General features: G+C 36.4%; 1 protein-coding gene across 12 annotated transcripts in view; it reads left to right on the forward strand.

Annotated features, from left to right (window-relative positions):
* FHIT (fragile histidine triad diadenosine triphosphatase) overlaps positions 1-16,718 on the forward strand; it is a 1,386,045-nt gene that overhangs the window by 291,501 nt on the left and 1,077,826 nt on the right. Inside the window, exon 1 of one of the 12 annotated variants that reach the window (XM_072785579.1) lies at positions 1,633-1,662. The exons of the other annotated variants lie outside the window; for them this stretch is intronic. The gene's annotated coding sequence lies outside the window, so the exon portion shown is untranslated. Of the gene's footprint in view, positions 1-1,632; positions 1,663-16,718 lie in introns of those variants that run through there. 12 annotated transcript variants of the gene reach the window in all.

Genomic DNA, 16,718 nt, shown 5'->3' on the forward strand with positions numbered 1-16,718 from the left:
AAAAAAAGAAAAAAGTTAAGGAAATGTAGGGGGTGCCTGAGTGGCTCAGTTGGTTAAGCAGTTAAGTGTCTGACTCTTGATTTCAGCTCAAGGTCATGATCTCATCATGAGATGGAGCCCTGTGTCTGGCTCTGCGCCCAGTGTGGAGTCTGCTTGGGATTCTCTCTCTCCTTCTGCCCTGATCCCTGCTCACTTGCACTCTCTTGGTCTCTCTAAAATGAATAAATAAAATCTTTAAAAAAACTAAAGAAATGTAAAAAAAAAAAAAATCCACAATGAACAAAAAATAAATGTTTTAAAGAAAGACCATTGCAGTCCTGACCCATATTGAAGCTGGAAGCAAAAGAAAAATGAAATTAATTAAATTAATGAAGTTAACTAAGTTAATTTAAAATTATTTAAGATTGTCAACTATTGGTGAGAAAATATCAAACATGGTGTTTCCCCATCGAAAATAAGATAAAGAAGTAAATATTGAAAATATTATTGACTTTGTACATATTAAACCCAGAAAATTGAAATTATAATAGATTCTGGTTTCATTATACTTAAGATAATGTTGTATTCATATATCTGCATTTCAATTTTCAAATATTTTTGTAATTACTTTAATGTCTTCCCAAAAAATTAGCTTTTAAAACAATACAAAAACCATGTAGATAAGAGTGTATATACAGGTTTATATAGGCGCAAATGTGCATTAATCTTTATTTAAAATTTCAATATTTTGTCATTGTGGAATTTTTGCATTAATTTTGATTTTAAAAAATATTACATTGAAGTATTATCTTGATTACTGAGGGTTTTTTAGCAGTCTTTAAATTTTGCACCGGAGGCCAGTGACTCACTTATCTCCCTCTAATCCTGGCCTTGAACCTCGGTTCTGCCTTTTGACTAAATTGGAGATGGGCTTGAGGTAGGAGAATAATTAGAGCATTACAAGGTATGGCAGACGATGGTCTCTGTTGTAGTGTGCAGTATTTATCCCAGTGGTCAGGAATGAAGCGGCCCCCAACTTTTCCCTCTGATTGCCTTTTAGGTTCCTTGGCTGGAGTAGATTGTCAGCTAGGCACAGCAGCTGCTGAGGGCTGAAGAGAGCAGAACAGCCTACCCAAAAATATGCTTCTTTAGCATAAGGATTATTTTCAGCTGATTATTTTTAAGAAACTGCAGACACAGGAGAAGCTCTGAAAACAATAGAAGCTACCATTTTGTAAGAGAAATCTACATTTATAAAGGAAATTTACATTAGAAAGGAAGCCTACACCAGGAAGAGCCCATTACTGGAGAGAACTTTTTCTCCTGAGATTATCTGCAAGGCAGGACTACCTCTGTTTACCAAACATCTACTCTTCTCACCTTCCTGTAAATTGCCTGCCCCCTTTGAAGCCCCAGACTACTATCCTTTCCTTTTAGCTCAGGATGGTTTATAAGCCTTATTGTCTAACTGCCTTTGAGTCTCATATTTTTGTGGGGCTCCAGTATGTATGTATATAATTAATTTTTTTCTCCTTTCCTTCTCTTTTTACATAAAAATATGTAGGTAACATGGGTGTAGGTAGAGGTTCAGCCACAAACTCAGAAGGTTTATTTTTCCTCCTCTGCAGGGCAGATGACTGGGGGATGATACTTTGAGGCCTTCAGTGACCTTTGTCTAGTGTGGTATATAGTATTTCCAGAGATTTCTCTTTTTTGCATTTGGTTTGCTTTTTGGAGCTTCTCAGCTACAACTGATGCCCACTTCCTCTGTCTCTCAAACCCTACCATCCTCTTTCTTCGCTTTTCATCCCATTTCCACTCCCATGTGTCCCAGCTGGAATTTTAAAAATCCTGAAATCATTGTCAGATTTTAAACGTCTGACAAAGATGTATTCTTGAGAGAACGCAGTCTAATTGTCACCAGCTGGTTTTGGTATCCTGGTGGTTAAACCACTCTTGCATAGACATTGAGTGATTGTTGAAAATTTCCTACTTGGGGAAGGACCTCTGGCATGTTGTTGGATATGCCAAGAGCTCCATGAACTCTGGCCTTTGGCTCCAGTTTTAGAAGCATTTCCTCTATTTGCTGGGCAGGCTTTATCATTATGAATTTTGCCTTTTGCAAGACCAGTGGATTCTGTAAAGGTTTATTAATCATGATTTAATGTATTCATATGAAAAAATGTAACAGTGAGAGAATAAAGCTTATGTAGGCATTGCAGGGGCTCCTGTGGGGGTTTACTCTATATTACTCATAGCAATGAAAAGTAAAAATGGCAAGTTATATTAGCTAAGTTCAAGATACAAAAGGCAATATTAATTTCACAGGAAGTGTAAAAGGATATGCAAATGTGATCAACTCCCAGGAAAACATTGCAATATACCACTCCAGGCTTTGAAATTATGCAGTTTAATAAACACTTGTTAAGAAGCTTCACACCCCAAACATCGAATTTTAAAGCAAGTGTTTCTGATCACGTACTGTTTTTGTGGAACAGCATTATTTTCCCAAGCTTTTCAAACCTTAAGATTGGGTTCCATTTGGGTGTGCAAAGTTGTGGAATTTATCAGTAGCAGTCACATGTTCTTGGGAAAACACAGATGGTTCAAAAAAAAAAAAATCCCGTGTTGTTGTTTTTCAATTAAAAGTGTAATTTAGAAGTGTGGGCCATTGGATTAGAACCTGAAGTAAAAATTTCAGTGAAGAATTTACAAGGGAGAATTATCACGGAGTTTTAATTAGTAAAGTCCTCTTTTAAAAAATAATTTTTTTTAATTTGTTCATGAGAGACACACACAGAGAGGGTGAGAGAGAGAGAGAGAGAGAGAGAGAGAGAGAGAGACAGGCAGAGGGAGAAGCAGGCTCCATGCAGGGAGCTTGACCTGAGTTTCCAGGGTCAGGCCCTGGGCCCCAGGATCAGGCTATGGGCCAAAGGCGGCACCAAACTTCTGAGCCACCAGGGCTGCCCTAATTAATAAAGTCTTAAAAGGAGAAGCTTTCCAGTAACATCCTTAGGCTGATTCTTTCTGTATAGGAACTTTCCTGTTCATTTATAAGCAGTCCCAAACTTTGACTCCTACTAAAGGGGAAGGGTGGTTAGGAAATTGCATGAGATTTTAAGGTTTAAAGACTGAGCTGTGCAAGCAGAGCAAGAAAAAAAATCTTCATTTTTGAATGAAGTGTTTTCTCAGATGTTTCAATAGATTGTTTAGAGCCTGGAAAGAGTTTTACAGTGATTTTAGACACACATCTATAATGTTTTGTTCTAAATCTGCTTATCTTGTGCTTTTACAGAGATTTTACACAACACTGTTTAGTCTTGTGTTAAAAAATCAAGAGATAGAAAACAGAGTAACACTAAGTGTGGGTGGGGTGTGATTGAAGGAAACAGTTATTTTCAAACACTGCTGGTGGCAACAGGCATATGTATCAAAAATCTTGTTTACTGTTTAATCAACAACTCCCTATCTAGGTATTTATCTTAAATATTTGGACGAGTTCACAAAGGTGTACCTCTTTAAGTAATTTTATCACAGAGCTGTTTATGATATGAAAAAAACAAAAACAAAAACAAAAATGAACCCAAACATCCTAAGCCTGTAATACTTGTTTAAATGTTTTCTGTCTTTAGCGAGTGGAAGATGTGGCTTTTTTAAAGGTTGTAGGCAACTTAGTAACCTGGAAAGATTTTTGCAGTAAGTGAAAATGGAAACATTACAAACAGGAAATATAGTTAGCAGGGTCTAATTGAAGAAGGTTTTTCTCCATAGGTCTTTACTGAAAGACTAACACGTTCTCATTGTTAACAGTCCTGAAATTTTTATTTGCTTTTACTAAACAGTAGTTCTATTTTTTCTAAAACACGCATCACTATATAATAAGAGAAAGTGCACATACTGAGAGACAATAAGATAATGCAAGTAATCCTTGCTTTATAAAAGTGTGTGATTTTAAAACAGATTTGCACTACACAGTCTTATTTGCTCGAGAAAAAGATTCCTGCAGTTGTGATGAGTGAGCAGTGTCTTCTTTGGCAATTTCGGTTTAAGTTCACAGCCCTCTGGTGAAACTGGCCTGCCAAGGAAACCTGGAGTTAGGGAAAATGAAAGCTATGTTGTTAGGGATGAAGGTTCTATGGAAATAAAAAAAGTTTAACACATCTTTGAAATTGCCCAGAGGTCAGTAGGCAAATAGTATTTTATTTCTACATACATGCCCACTGAAATTTAACCAGTAGAGGAGTTGTTGTTGTTGTTGTTTTAATAACCTGGGTGTAAGGAAAGACTTTCTAGAATTCAAAATCCAGATGCACTAAAACTTGATTGTATAAAATTAAAAAATTTTTTAAATTCTCTTTTGCCTGTCAAACAACATAAAGTCAAACTGTAAGTGTTGAGTTGGGAGAAGATATTTGCAAGATATATTACTGAGAAAAAGCTAATAACATGCCTAATATATAAAGAGTTATAAATTGAGGGATGCCTGGGTGGCTTAACGGTTGAGCCTCTGCCATTGGCTCAGGTCGTGATCCCAGAGTCCTGGGATTGAGTCCTGCATCAGGCTCCCCGGAGGGAGCCTGCTTCTCCTTCTGCCTATGTTTCTCTCTCTTTCTCTCTCTGTGTGTCTCTCATGAATAAATAATTAAATTCTTTAAAAAATAATTATAAATTGAGGAGAGAGGGATCCCTGGGTGGTGCAGCGGTTTGGCTCCTGCCTTTGGCCCAGGGCGCGATCCTGGAGACCCAGGATCGAATCCCACGTCGGGCTCCCTGCATGGAGCCTGCTTCTCCCTCTGCCTGTGTCTCTGCCTCTCTCTCTCTCTCTCACTGTGTGCATATCATAAATAAATAAAAATTTTAAAAAAATAAATAAAATCTCAAAAAAAAAAAAAAGATGTTATAAATTGAGGAGAGAGACTGGCAAAAATCCAAGAGGAAAATAGCAAAAGACCTAGATAATTCACAAAAATTGATGTAAGAATGGTTCTTAAGCATATGAAAGTATGTTCAACTTATATGCATGATTATTTGTACTTATCAAATACTGGAAACAACCTAAATGCCTGTTAGAAAAGAGATTATTTGAGGAGCACCTGGGTGGCTCAGTCAGTTAAACTCTGCCTTTGGCTCAGGTCATGATCCCAGGGTCCTGGGATTCAGCCCTTTGTCAAGCTCCCTGCTCAGCGGGGAGTGTTCTTCTCCCTCTCCCTCAGCTCGTGCCCTTTCTCTTTCTCAAATAAGTAAAATCTTAAAAAAAAAAAAAAAAGATTATTTGAATGAGTCCCAATATAGTCCCTACAGTGATTTGCTATAATATAGAATAAACAAGGTCCTTATGAATTGAAATGGTGTGAGTCCCAGAGATATTATTAGTGCCAAAAGTACAAAAGAGTATATATAGCAGGCTACATTTTATGTAAGAAAGAAGGAGAAACAAGAGTGTCTATCACCTATCAATCGATCAATTGATTATTTCTGCAAAAGGAAGTGCAAGAAGAATAAACTGGAAGAAATAAAATTAGTAACCTACAGGGTGGGAATGGGATCAGAGAAATTAGGGAAGGGAGTGATATCTTTTTTTTTTTATAGTTTTAGTTTTGACTTTGAAATCATGTATTTAAATCTTATATGCTCAGAAAAAAATAAAATTACAATATTGGGGGAAATTGAATAAAAACAGTAAATCAGTCCAACTATATATCAAATGGTGACATGATAGCACATTAGGAAAAAAAGAAATACTAATTCAATTGTTTTTTTGAGTGTAGTACCTTGACTGTGTACCTTCCATCTAATGACAAAAGGACCAGCAAGAAATCTTGAACTTTTGTAAGTTTGCTGTTGATAGTAGTGTTGATGGAACAATTCTGAAATTATTTTGTACTATGGTAGGATTGGAAAAATATGTTAATTTTGGGGAGAGCCAGGATTTTTTGAACCCTGAGCTATTGGATTGAAGGAAATCACTATTTTATAACTACTTACATAATAATTCAGACTAGACTCAATATTTAAACCATTGAAAATTTTGGTGGGAACAAAATATTCGCATAGTTTCAAAATATGTCTCCACACTAGTTCTTCTAGATATCTACATTGTAAGGGAACAAAGTTTTCCTCAGCCCTCTTAGAGTCCCTGGCTGTGTTTCAGGATTTTTTCCTTTGTTACCAGTGGTTCTTGGTCATAGTGCTCCGAAGAATGAAGAGGTAGATCAGACCTAGAGTGATAGGCAGCAAAGCAAGGCTTATTGAGCAATAGAGGAGAGATAGTACAAAGCTTCAAAAGAGAAAGAGGACACTAGAGGGTTGCCACCATAGTTTTTAAGTCTAGGGGTTTTTATTAGCTTGTTAGCTGACTGTTTTAATCTGATTAACCCTCCTTATGTCAGTCATCCAATCAGGTTTTTGTCACCTATCTATCACATGGGAAAGGATGGAGGGTTCCTTCCAGGGTGGTTTCCTTTTTAGGGCAGGGACAGGTCCTGGGTGGGTGGATGGGGTTGTCGATGGGGTTGTCCTTGCCTGTCTGCCTCCAACTATCCTTCATCAGCTGAATCTGAAAATTAAACTGACAATAGATTAACAAGAGAAAGCATACAAATGTATGTAATATAAGTTTTACTTGACATGGAAACCTTTACAAGGAAATGAGGGCCTCAGGAAACAGACCTGAGTATTTTTACACTAGACTTGATGAAGAGAGGCAGTCATTTGGAAAATATGTTTGGTCAGAGAGTATGAGCTAGTAGTTCAACTGGGGAAAACTTAGTTAAGAATTCTTCTTGGTGTCTCTTGTCTTCAGAGATAGGGATGCTTTTTTCCTCCACCTGTCAGGAGGGCATCTCTCGCATGAAGGCTTTATTATGATCTATTTTGGAGGACAGTGCCCACGTACACAGGTACAGGGAGTAACCTGGTGTCTATCACTTTATCCAAAGGATTAAGGCTAATATCAGCAGCAGTGGGAACAACTTCCATCAGGTTGTAGCTGATAGAATGCAGTAAGAATCACATAAGTAGTATGCCTTTCCAAAATGTATAGTGTGAATCTAATCCTTAGGAAACAATCAGCGTAAATATCCTATCCTATGAGTGGGAGGCAAAGAAAATCTAAGGAGAAGAGAGCCTGAGTGGCGCAGTGGGTTAAGTAAGCATCTGCTTTGGGCTTAGGTCATGATCCAGGAGTCCTGGGATGGAGCCCGGGATCCAGCCCCACACTGGGCTCCCTGCTCAGGGGAGAGTTTGTTTCTCCCTCTCCCTCTGCACCTCCCCCTGCTTGTGCTCTTTCTCTTTCTCCCCCCCCCCCCACCCCAGCTCTGTCAAATAGATAAATAAAATCTTAAAAAAAAAAAAAATCTGAGGAGCTCTTCCAGATTCTAGAAGATAAAAGACACATGACAATTAAAAGCAGCATGAACCTGGATTGGGAAAAAAATGGACATTCTTGGAATTGAAGAAATGTAAATATGGACTATGTGTAAGACAGTATTTTATTAATGTTAAAGCCCCTGAATTTGATCATTGCACTGGTGTTATGTGAGAGAGGGTCCTTTTTCTTCTTTGAAGACTTTGTTATCACACTGTAGGAGAAGAAAAACCTGTTTTCCTCCACCCTCCTAGGTTCAGTGCCTGGGGCCCACCGCCAAAGGACAAAAGATTAACAGGAGAACAAACAGTTTTAATTACTTGTGTACACATGAACTGGCCCTGGGGTTCATAAAGACAAATGTGGCTTTAGGAGGTGGCCAGATGGTTGAGGTTTACACACCGTCTTTGGCTAATAAGCAAGGAAGAAGGGGTTTGGGGGCTTCTGGGCAAGTTATGAAATGTGGGGAAGGAAATGGATAGCAAGTAAAAGTTAGCTGGTTATGCAGTTAAGAGTCTCTTAGGTATTAAGAGTTATCTCCTGGAGTAGCTCTCTTCCTTGTAAGAAAGCAAGCTTTACAAATGGACATTTCCTTAAATAAATGGAACTATCCTTTTACAGAAGAGGAAATTTACACTTTATTTTCATACAAGTAGAAGGAGGTAAAGAGCCCCTCACCCCTTGCTCTTAAGTTGCCTTTAGCTTAAAATAACCCTTCAGTCAAAGTGGGTGCCAAATACACCATTTTGGAGTGCTTTCTACCATATTCTATAAACTTTCAGCACTTACAATCAAACGATTTAGAAAAAAAAATCTTTTCATTTGAGGGAGATGGAGAGGGAGAGGAAAAATGAATGTGGAAAACTAGTAGCAATTGATAATCTTGAGAATGGCATATGGAAATTTGTGATATAATTCTTGCAAGTTTTCTATAGTTTATTTTTTTTTTAAGATTTTATTTATTTATTCATGTGAGATATATAGAGAGAGGCAGAGACACAGGCAGAACGAGAAGCAGGCCCCTTGCAGGGAGTCTGATGTGGAACTCGATCCTGGGACTCCAGGATCATGCCCTGAGCCAAAGGCAGAGGCTCAACCGCTGAGTCACCCAGGCGTCCCAGTTTTCTATAGTTTAAATATTTTTTTTTTTCAAGTGTTCTAAAAGCCCCAATGACTTTAGTCTTTGACATTTTTGCCAGGCCTCAGAGCTTTGCGTATCAGGAATCCTAACTTTCTGGATGCAGTGACTGCATTTTGTGTCTGTTTCAAGATAGTTCAGAAAGTGCTCATTTCATTTTCTTTAATCTTCTCATCCAAATGACTCTCAGAGTTATTGCCATGGCTCACATTATCTCTTGACTAACAAAAAAATTTTTTACCCATTCCTGAGCAATTGGGTCCTAGTGGTTAACAAGTGATAGAATTTGCATAATCCTTATTAGAATCTTTATTTTCTTCATTATTCTGTGGACTGTTGACGATTTGGCCACATCCTGGTAGGTGTTCCCAGTGTATAGACTGACATTTGGGAGCCATAAAATCAAATAATCTGAAAAGTCCATTGATTTAAGCTGAAGGAGTCTTGCTTTTAGTGAAGTGCTAGGTTCCATTCTTAGTGCCATGTTTGACTTAATGGATAACATTGAGCCATGTGTTCCATGAATAACTCAGTTTTGTTATGGCCAAGTTAACTTTATGAAGATCAAGTATGATATTGTTTGTAGAAGTGCTGTTGTCTAAATGCCTTGGCACTTTTTGATATAAGGCTCAGAACAGGAGTGTAACAAATTGTACAGTTGTAGAAAATAAATGGCATTCCCTCAACCCATAGTTTGAGCACTGGCTCATCTTTTAGCAGTTTCTGAGAGTGATTGCAAGAGATAGAAACTACAACTCAAGATGGACTAAATGAAAAAGGTATTTTATTGGCTTATATACTGAACAAAATGTAGGCGCACGATTTCTAGAATTGCTGGTTCCAGAAGATCAAATGATCTATTCCACTGTTTGTTCTAAAGCAGTATCTCACCCTAATGGCAAGAGCGCTTCCAGTAGTATATACCTACCTATTCCAGCCCTCCAGTTCAGCAACCCCACAAGCAGGAAACAAGAGATTCACATTTCTGATAGTTCGAGCGAAAATTCAAAGTTTTGATCTTATTCACACTGTCCTAAGGTAATCAACCACAACTATCCCTTGAAGTTTGGGTGAATCAATTCCTCCTGAGCAACGTGGACTAGGAATAGGGGTGGAGTAGTTTCCCAAGGGAAAGGTGGGTTGCTAGTAAAAGAAGAGAGGGAGTGGGGAGATGGATGATGGACAGGCAAAAGAACAAAGACCTACTGTACAGTGGAAGTAGTTTGCCAAGTCAGTATAATTCCTTGGCGTATCTGGGAAGATGTATGTGTAAGACATTTTCTACTGACTGCCACAACATCATTGTCTAGTGGCAGGTGGTGTCTTTGGCATCAATTAAATCCTAATATCACTAAGCAGAAATTAAAAAGCTTTAATGGGATCTTGGACCTATTGGTGAATTCTCAGAACAGTAGCTCATGCCACTGATGTGTGGAGTCAAATATCTTTATCCACTGGGGATGTCATCATTTAAATGGCCCTATTGATTTTGGGTTTTGGCGAGCCTTCTTTGACCCTGGAAGGCTCCAAGTTGCCCGAGGGGCCTAAGACATAACTCCATGTTATGTAGTCCTGAATTGGACCTAAACTAACTTAATCATCTGTCCTAGGGCAGTTTGACCTAGATAGGATCTCTGGGAAAACTAGAGCAGTTAATTTCCTGTTTTATGTTTATTGATGAATTCATTTGGAAGCGCTGCTTCTAGGCCTTCCACATAATGCAATCATATAAGAAGGACTACTTGTTTGGAAGTGTTTAATTATTGTACAAACAGGTTTATTTTTAATTTTTTCATCTTCATTGAACTAGAATTAATATATAAGATGAATTATATATTATATAGTTATATATAATTAATATATAATTAATATACAAAGTTAAACATATTTAAAGTGTACAATGTGATGATTTGTTATATGTATATATACAATGGTGAAAGGATCCCACCATTGAGTAAATTAACACAACTATCACCTCACATATTTACCTCTTTATTTATTGATCTTTTTGGTGAAAACACTTAAGCTCTACTCTCTTAGCAAGTTTCACTTACACAATACAGTGTTATTAACTATAGTCACCATATTCTGCATTGGATCCTCAGACCAGAATCATCTTCTAACTGAAAGTTTGTACTCTTACCAGCCTTTCCTTATTTCACCCCCTACCCCCACCCTGTCCCCTGGCAACAACCATTCTATGCTCAGTTTCTGAGTTTGACTTTTTTTTTTTTTTGGATTCCACATATGTTACCACGTAGTATTTGTCTGATTATGTCTGGCTTATTTCACTTAGCTTGATGCCCTCAAGTTTCATCCATATTGTCACAAGTGGTGGAATTTCCTTCTTTTTAAAGGCTAAATAATATACATTCTTTTTAAAGGTTCGATAATATTTTAAGGCTAAATGATAATAATACCACTTTTTCTTTCTTCATTCATTTATCAACAAATACTTTTCATACCTTAGCTATTGGAGATGATGCTGCAGTAAACATGGAAGTGCAGATACCTCTTCAAGATAATGATTTCACTTCCTGTGGCTATGTACTCAGAAGTGGGATTGATGGATCATGTGGTACTTCTATTACTAATTGCTTGAGGAAATTGTCTGCCCTATTGCCCATAGTACCTGTACCACTTTACATTCTCATTAGTAGTGCATCAAGAGGGGTTCCTGGGTGGCTCAGTCAGTTAAGCATTTGCCTTCAGCTCAGGTCATGACCCCAGAGTCCTGGAAGCAAGACACACATTGGGTTCCCTGCTCAGCAGGGGAGTCTGCTTCTCCCTCTCCCCCTGTCCCTCACCCTTACTCATGCTCTGTCTCTCTCTGCTCTCTCTCTCTCTCTCAAATACATACATAAAAAAATTTTTTTAATGGTGTATCGGGGTTCCCTTTGCTCCACATCCTTGCCAGGATATGTTATCTCTTGTCTTTTTTATTATAGACATCCCAGCAGGTATGAAGTGATGTCTCATTGTGGTTGTGTTACATTTCCCTCATGATTAATGATGTTGAATATCTTTTCATGTACTTATTGTCCGTCTATATTATTTCCTTAGGAAAGTGTCTTTTCAGGTCCTTTGCTTTTGTTTTTTTAATTGGGTTATTATTTTTTTGCTGTTGAGTTATATGACTTTACTGTATTTGGGGTAAAATATGGTAAAGGAGTATTAACCCCTTATCAGATATGTGGTTTACAAATAATTTTCCAATGTTATTTTCATCTTGTTGATGATGTCCTTTGCTGTGCAGAACTTTTTTAGTTTCCTGGTTATACTCCCAATTGTTTATTTTTGCTTTTGTTGCCTTACTTTTGCTGTCAAATCCAAAAAATCATGGCCAAGACCAGTGTTAAGGAGCTTACCTGCTGTGTGTTTCCTTCTAGGAGTTTCAGATCTTATGTACAGTTTCAGATCTTATGTCACGCCTTTCATCCATTTTGAGTGATTTTTGCCTGTAGTATAAGATAGCGGCCCAGGTTCATTCTTTTGCATGCAGCTGAGTTTTCCCAACACATTTTACTGAAGAGACTGTCTTCCTCATTGTACTTTCTTGGCTCCTTTGTCAAAAATTAATTGGCTTTATATGTTTTGGGTTATTTTTGGGCTCTCTATTCTGTTCCGCTGATCTGTATGTCTGTTTTCATACCAATATTATACTTTCTAAAATTACTGTAGATTTATAGTATAGTTTGAAATCAGGAATTTTGATTTCTAGTTTTGTTCTTTCTCAAAATTGCTTTGCTCTTGAAATATTTGTGGTTCCATATGAATTTTAGGATTTTTTTTCTATTTCTATGAAAAATGTCATTGGAAATTTGACAGTTGATCAAAGTGTAGATCACTTTAGGTAGTAGGGACATTGTAATAGTATTAATATATCCCACCCATAAATGCGGAATATTTTTCCATTTATTTTTGTCTTCTTTAATTTCTCTTAACAATGTTTGTAATTTTCAGAGTGCAGGTCTTTCACCTTTTTAGTTAAATTTATTCCTAAATATTTTATTCTTCTTGATGTTATTATAAATGGGATTATTTTTAAAATTTCTCTAATATTTCAGTTTTTTTTTTTTATGATAGTCACATAGAGAGAGAGAGAGAGAGAGAGAGAGAGAGGCAGAGAGACAGGCAGAGGGAGAGGCAGGCTCCATGCACCGGGAGCCCGACGTGGGACTCGATCCCGGGTCTCTAGGATCGCGCCCTGGGCCAAAGGCAGGCGCCAAACCGCTGCGCCACCCAGGGATCCCTTATTTCAGTTTTAGTATACAGAAACAACTGATTATTTTATATTAATTTTGTATGTCCTGCAGCTTTACTGAATTCATTACCTTTTTTTGTGTGTATGAAGTCTGTAGGGTTTCCTACATAAAATACCATGTCATCTTCAAACAGAGACAATTTTACCTCTTGCATTCTGATTTGGATTTTATTTTTTTGCAAATTGCTCTGACTAGGACTTCCAGTACTATGTTGAGTAACAGTGGTAGGAGTAAGTATTCTTGTCTTGTCTCTGATCTTAGAAGAAAAGCTTTCAGCCTTTCACTGTTGAGTATGATGTTAGTTGTGGGCTTATCATATATGGCCTTTAATATGTTGAGGTATGGTTTTCTATAACCAGTTTGTTGAGAGTTTGTATCATGAAAGGTTGTTGAATTTTATCAGATGCTTTTTCTGTATCTATTGAGGTGATCATATGCTTTTTATCCTTTACTTTGTTAATGTGCTCTATCATACTGATTGATTTGTATATATTCAACCGTCCTTGCATCCTGAGATGAATCCCATTTGATCACGAGGAGTGATCCATAATGTACTATTGAATTTGTTTTGCTAATATTTTGGGGGATTCCTGCATCTAAGTTCATCAGAGATATTAACCTGTACTTTTCCCTCCTTGTTTCTTGTCTGACTTTGATGTCAGGGTAATGATGGCCTCATATATGAGTTTGCAAATGTTTCCTCGTCTTCTCTTTTGTGGAAGACTATGAGAAAGATTGATACTAATCCTTCTTTAAATTCACCAGTGAAGTCATCTGGTCCTGGATTTTTCTTTTTCTTTTTCTTTTTCTTTTTCTTTTTCTTTTTCTTTTTCTTTCTTTTTCTTTTTCTTTTTCTTTTTTGCTTGGGAATTTTTTGATACTGATTCAGTCTTCTTACTAGTTATTGGTCTGTACAGATTTTTTTATTTCTTCATGACTCGGTCTTGGTAGGTTGTATGTTTGTAGGAATCTATCCATTTCTTTTCGGTTATATAATTTGTTGGCATATAACTGTTCATTATCATCTGTTATGATCGTTAGTATATCTGTGTTTTTGGTTGTAATGTCTCCTTTCTCACTTCTGACTTTATTTATTTGAGTTCTCTTTTTGGTTTTTGTCCAGCTAAAGGTTTATCAGGTTTGTCTTAAAAAAATCCAGCCTCATTGGTCTTTTCCACTGTGTCATTAGTCTCTATTTTATTGATTTCCCACTCTGATCTTTGTTATTTCCTTCCTTCTGCTAACTTTGGTCTTAGTTTATTCTTTTCTCCCCCAGTTCTTTGAAGAATACTTTCATGTTGTTTATTTGAGTTTTTTTTTTTTTCAATGTAAGCATTTATCAGTATAAACTTCCCTCTTAGAACTGCTTTTGCTGTATCTCATCAGTTTTGGTAGCTCATGTTTCCATTTTCATTTGTCTCGATATTTGTATATTTCCCTTTTGATTTCTTCTTCGAGCCATTGGTCACTTAGGAGCATGTTGTTTAATCTCCACTTCTTGTGATTTCTTCAGTTTTCTTGTAGTTGATTTTTAGCTTCATACCATTTTGGTTGGAAAAGATGCTTGATATGATTTCAATCTTAAATTCATGAAGACTTGTTTTGTCAGTTAACATATGATCTATCCTAGAGAATGTTCCATGTGTGCTTGAGAAAAATACATTCTGTTGCTTTTGGATGGAATGTACTATATATGTTTGTTAGATACATCTGGCCTTGTGCATAGTTTAAGTCCAATGTTTCCTTATTTTGTTTTTCTGTCTGAGTAGTTGTAAGTGGGATATTGAAAGTCCCACTATTATTGTATTACTGTCTATGTCTCTCTTCAGATCTGTTAAGATTTGCTTTGTATATTAACTTGCTCTCTTGTTGAGTGCATAATTATTTACAATTGCTATATTCTCTTGATAAATTGACTCCTTTTCCTTATATAATAACCTTCTTTTTTTCTTGTTATAGTTTTTGACTTAAAGTCTGTTTTGTCTGATATAACTATTGCTGCCTTTACTTTTTTCTTATTTCTATTTGCATGGAATATCTTTTCCATCCCTTCATTTTCAATCTATACATTCCCTTAAAGCTAAAGTGAGTCTCTTGTAGGCAGAATATAGTTGGGTCTTTTTTTTAAGTCATTCATCCACTCCTTGACTTTTGACAAATGAATGCCTTTTGATGGAATAAATAAATTATTCCATTTACATTTAAAGTAATTAGGGGATCCCTGGGTGGCTCAGCAGTTTAGCACCTGCCTTCGGCCCAGGGCATGATCCTGGAGTCCCGGCATCCAGTCCCATATTGGGCTCCCTGCATGGTGCCTGCTTCTCCCTCTGCCTGTGTCTCTGCACACCCCCCACCTTTTTCTCTGTCTCTCATAAATAAATAAATTAATAATCTCTAAAAAAATTTTTAAAAAGTAATTATTGATAGTTATGGATATACACTGCCATATTGTTAATTATTTTCTAACTCTTGTCATTCTTTTGTTCCTCTCTTTCTCTCCTTCTCTATTCCTTTGTGATTTGATTATTTTCTGCATGGGTATGCCTTTATTTCTTTGTATTTATCTATTCAGTGTTCTAGGTTTTTGCTTTGTGGTTATCATGAGACTTATGTAAACATCTTATATTTATATAATTTATATATATTTGTGTATATTATGATACTTATATATTCATAATATTGTATTTTAAGCTAGTTACAACTTAATTTCAAATGCATGCAAAAGCTTTATATTTTTACTGCCCTCCCACATTTTATGTTTTTGATTTCACAACTTACATCTTTTTATAGTATGTCCATTAAAATTAAAATAAAAATTCCAAAATTTTATCTTTTAACCTTTATTCTAGATTTTTAAGTGATTTACCCACCACCATGACAATATTAGAGTATTTTGAATTTGACTATATATTTACCTTTACTGGTGAGTTTTATATTATCATATATTTTTATATAATTGATTAGCATCTTTTCGTTTCATTTTGAAGAACTCCCTTCAACAATTCTTATAAGGCTAATCTAGTGGTAATGGACTCCTTCAACTTCTGTTTTTCTAGAAAATGCTATCTCTTCTTCAATTCTGAAAGACAACTTTGTAGGATAGAGTATTCTTGGTTGGCAGGCATTTTTTTAAAAGCATTTTGAATACGTCATCCCACTCCCTTCTGGCCTGCAAAGTTTCTGCCGAAAAATCCACTGATAGTCTTATAGATTTTTTTTTAAGTAACAAGTTGCTTTACTTGTGCTCCTTTTAAGATTTTCTCCTTATCTCAAACTTTTGACAATTTAATTATAATGTGTTTTGCTGTGGATCTCTTCAGATTCATCTTTTTGGAAATTTTTTGGCTTCCTGGATCTGGATGTCTCTTTCTTTCCTCAGGTTAGGGGGGTTTTCAGGCAGTTTTCTTTGAATAGGTTTAATGTCTTTTTCTTTCTCACTTCTCCTTCTGAGTCCCCTATAGCCCTGTAATGTATATAGCGGTCTGCTTGACAGTGCCTTAAGATATTTTTACTCTTTTTCGTTTTTTTTTCTTTTCCTCCTATGATTGAATGAATTCCACCATCCTGTATTAAAAATCACTGATCCTTTCTTCTGCTTGATCTAGTCTGCTATTCAACCCCTATATTGGATTTTTAGTTCTGTCACTGTGTCCTTTGGTTCTATGATTTGTTTGGTACTTTTTAATATTTTCTATCTCTGTGTTGAAATTTTTACTTTGTTCATGCATTGCTCTCCTAACCTTGGGGAGCACCTTTATGGCTGTTATTTTGAACTCTCTGTTAGGTAAATCACTTATCTCCATCTCATTAAAATTAGTTTCTTGAGATTTATCTTGTTCTTTTATTTGTAACATTCCAGGGAGACACTGGAAGATAGGCATTTTTGCCTACTTCCTGTGCATCAAGCCTAAATGTATAGCTATGGAGGAAGGGTGTTCCTGCACCCATTTTAAGACTGCTTTTTTAATTG

Source organism: Canis lupus, chromosome 19, assembly GCF_048164855.1.
Source record: "Canis lupus baileyi chromosome 19, mCanLup2.hap1, whole genome shotgun sequence".
NCBI classification, from domain to species: domain Eukaryota; kingdom Metazoa; phylum Chordata; class Mammalia; order Carnivora; family Canidae; genus Canis; species Canis lupus.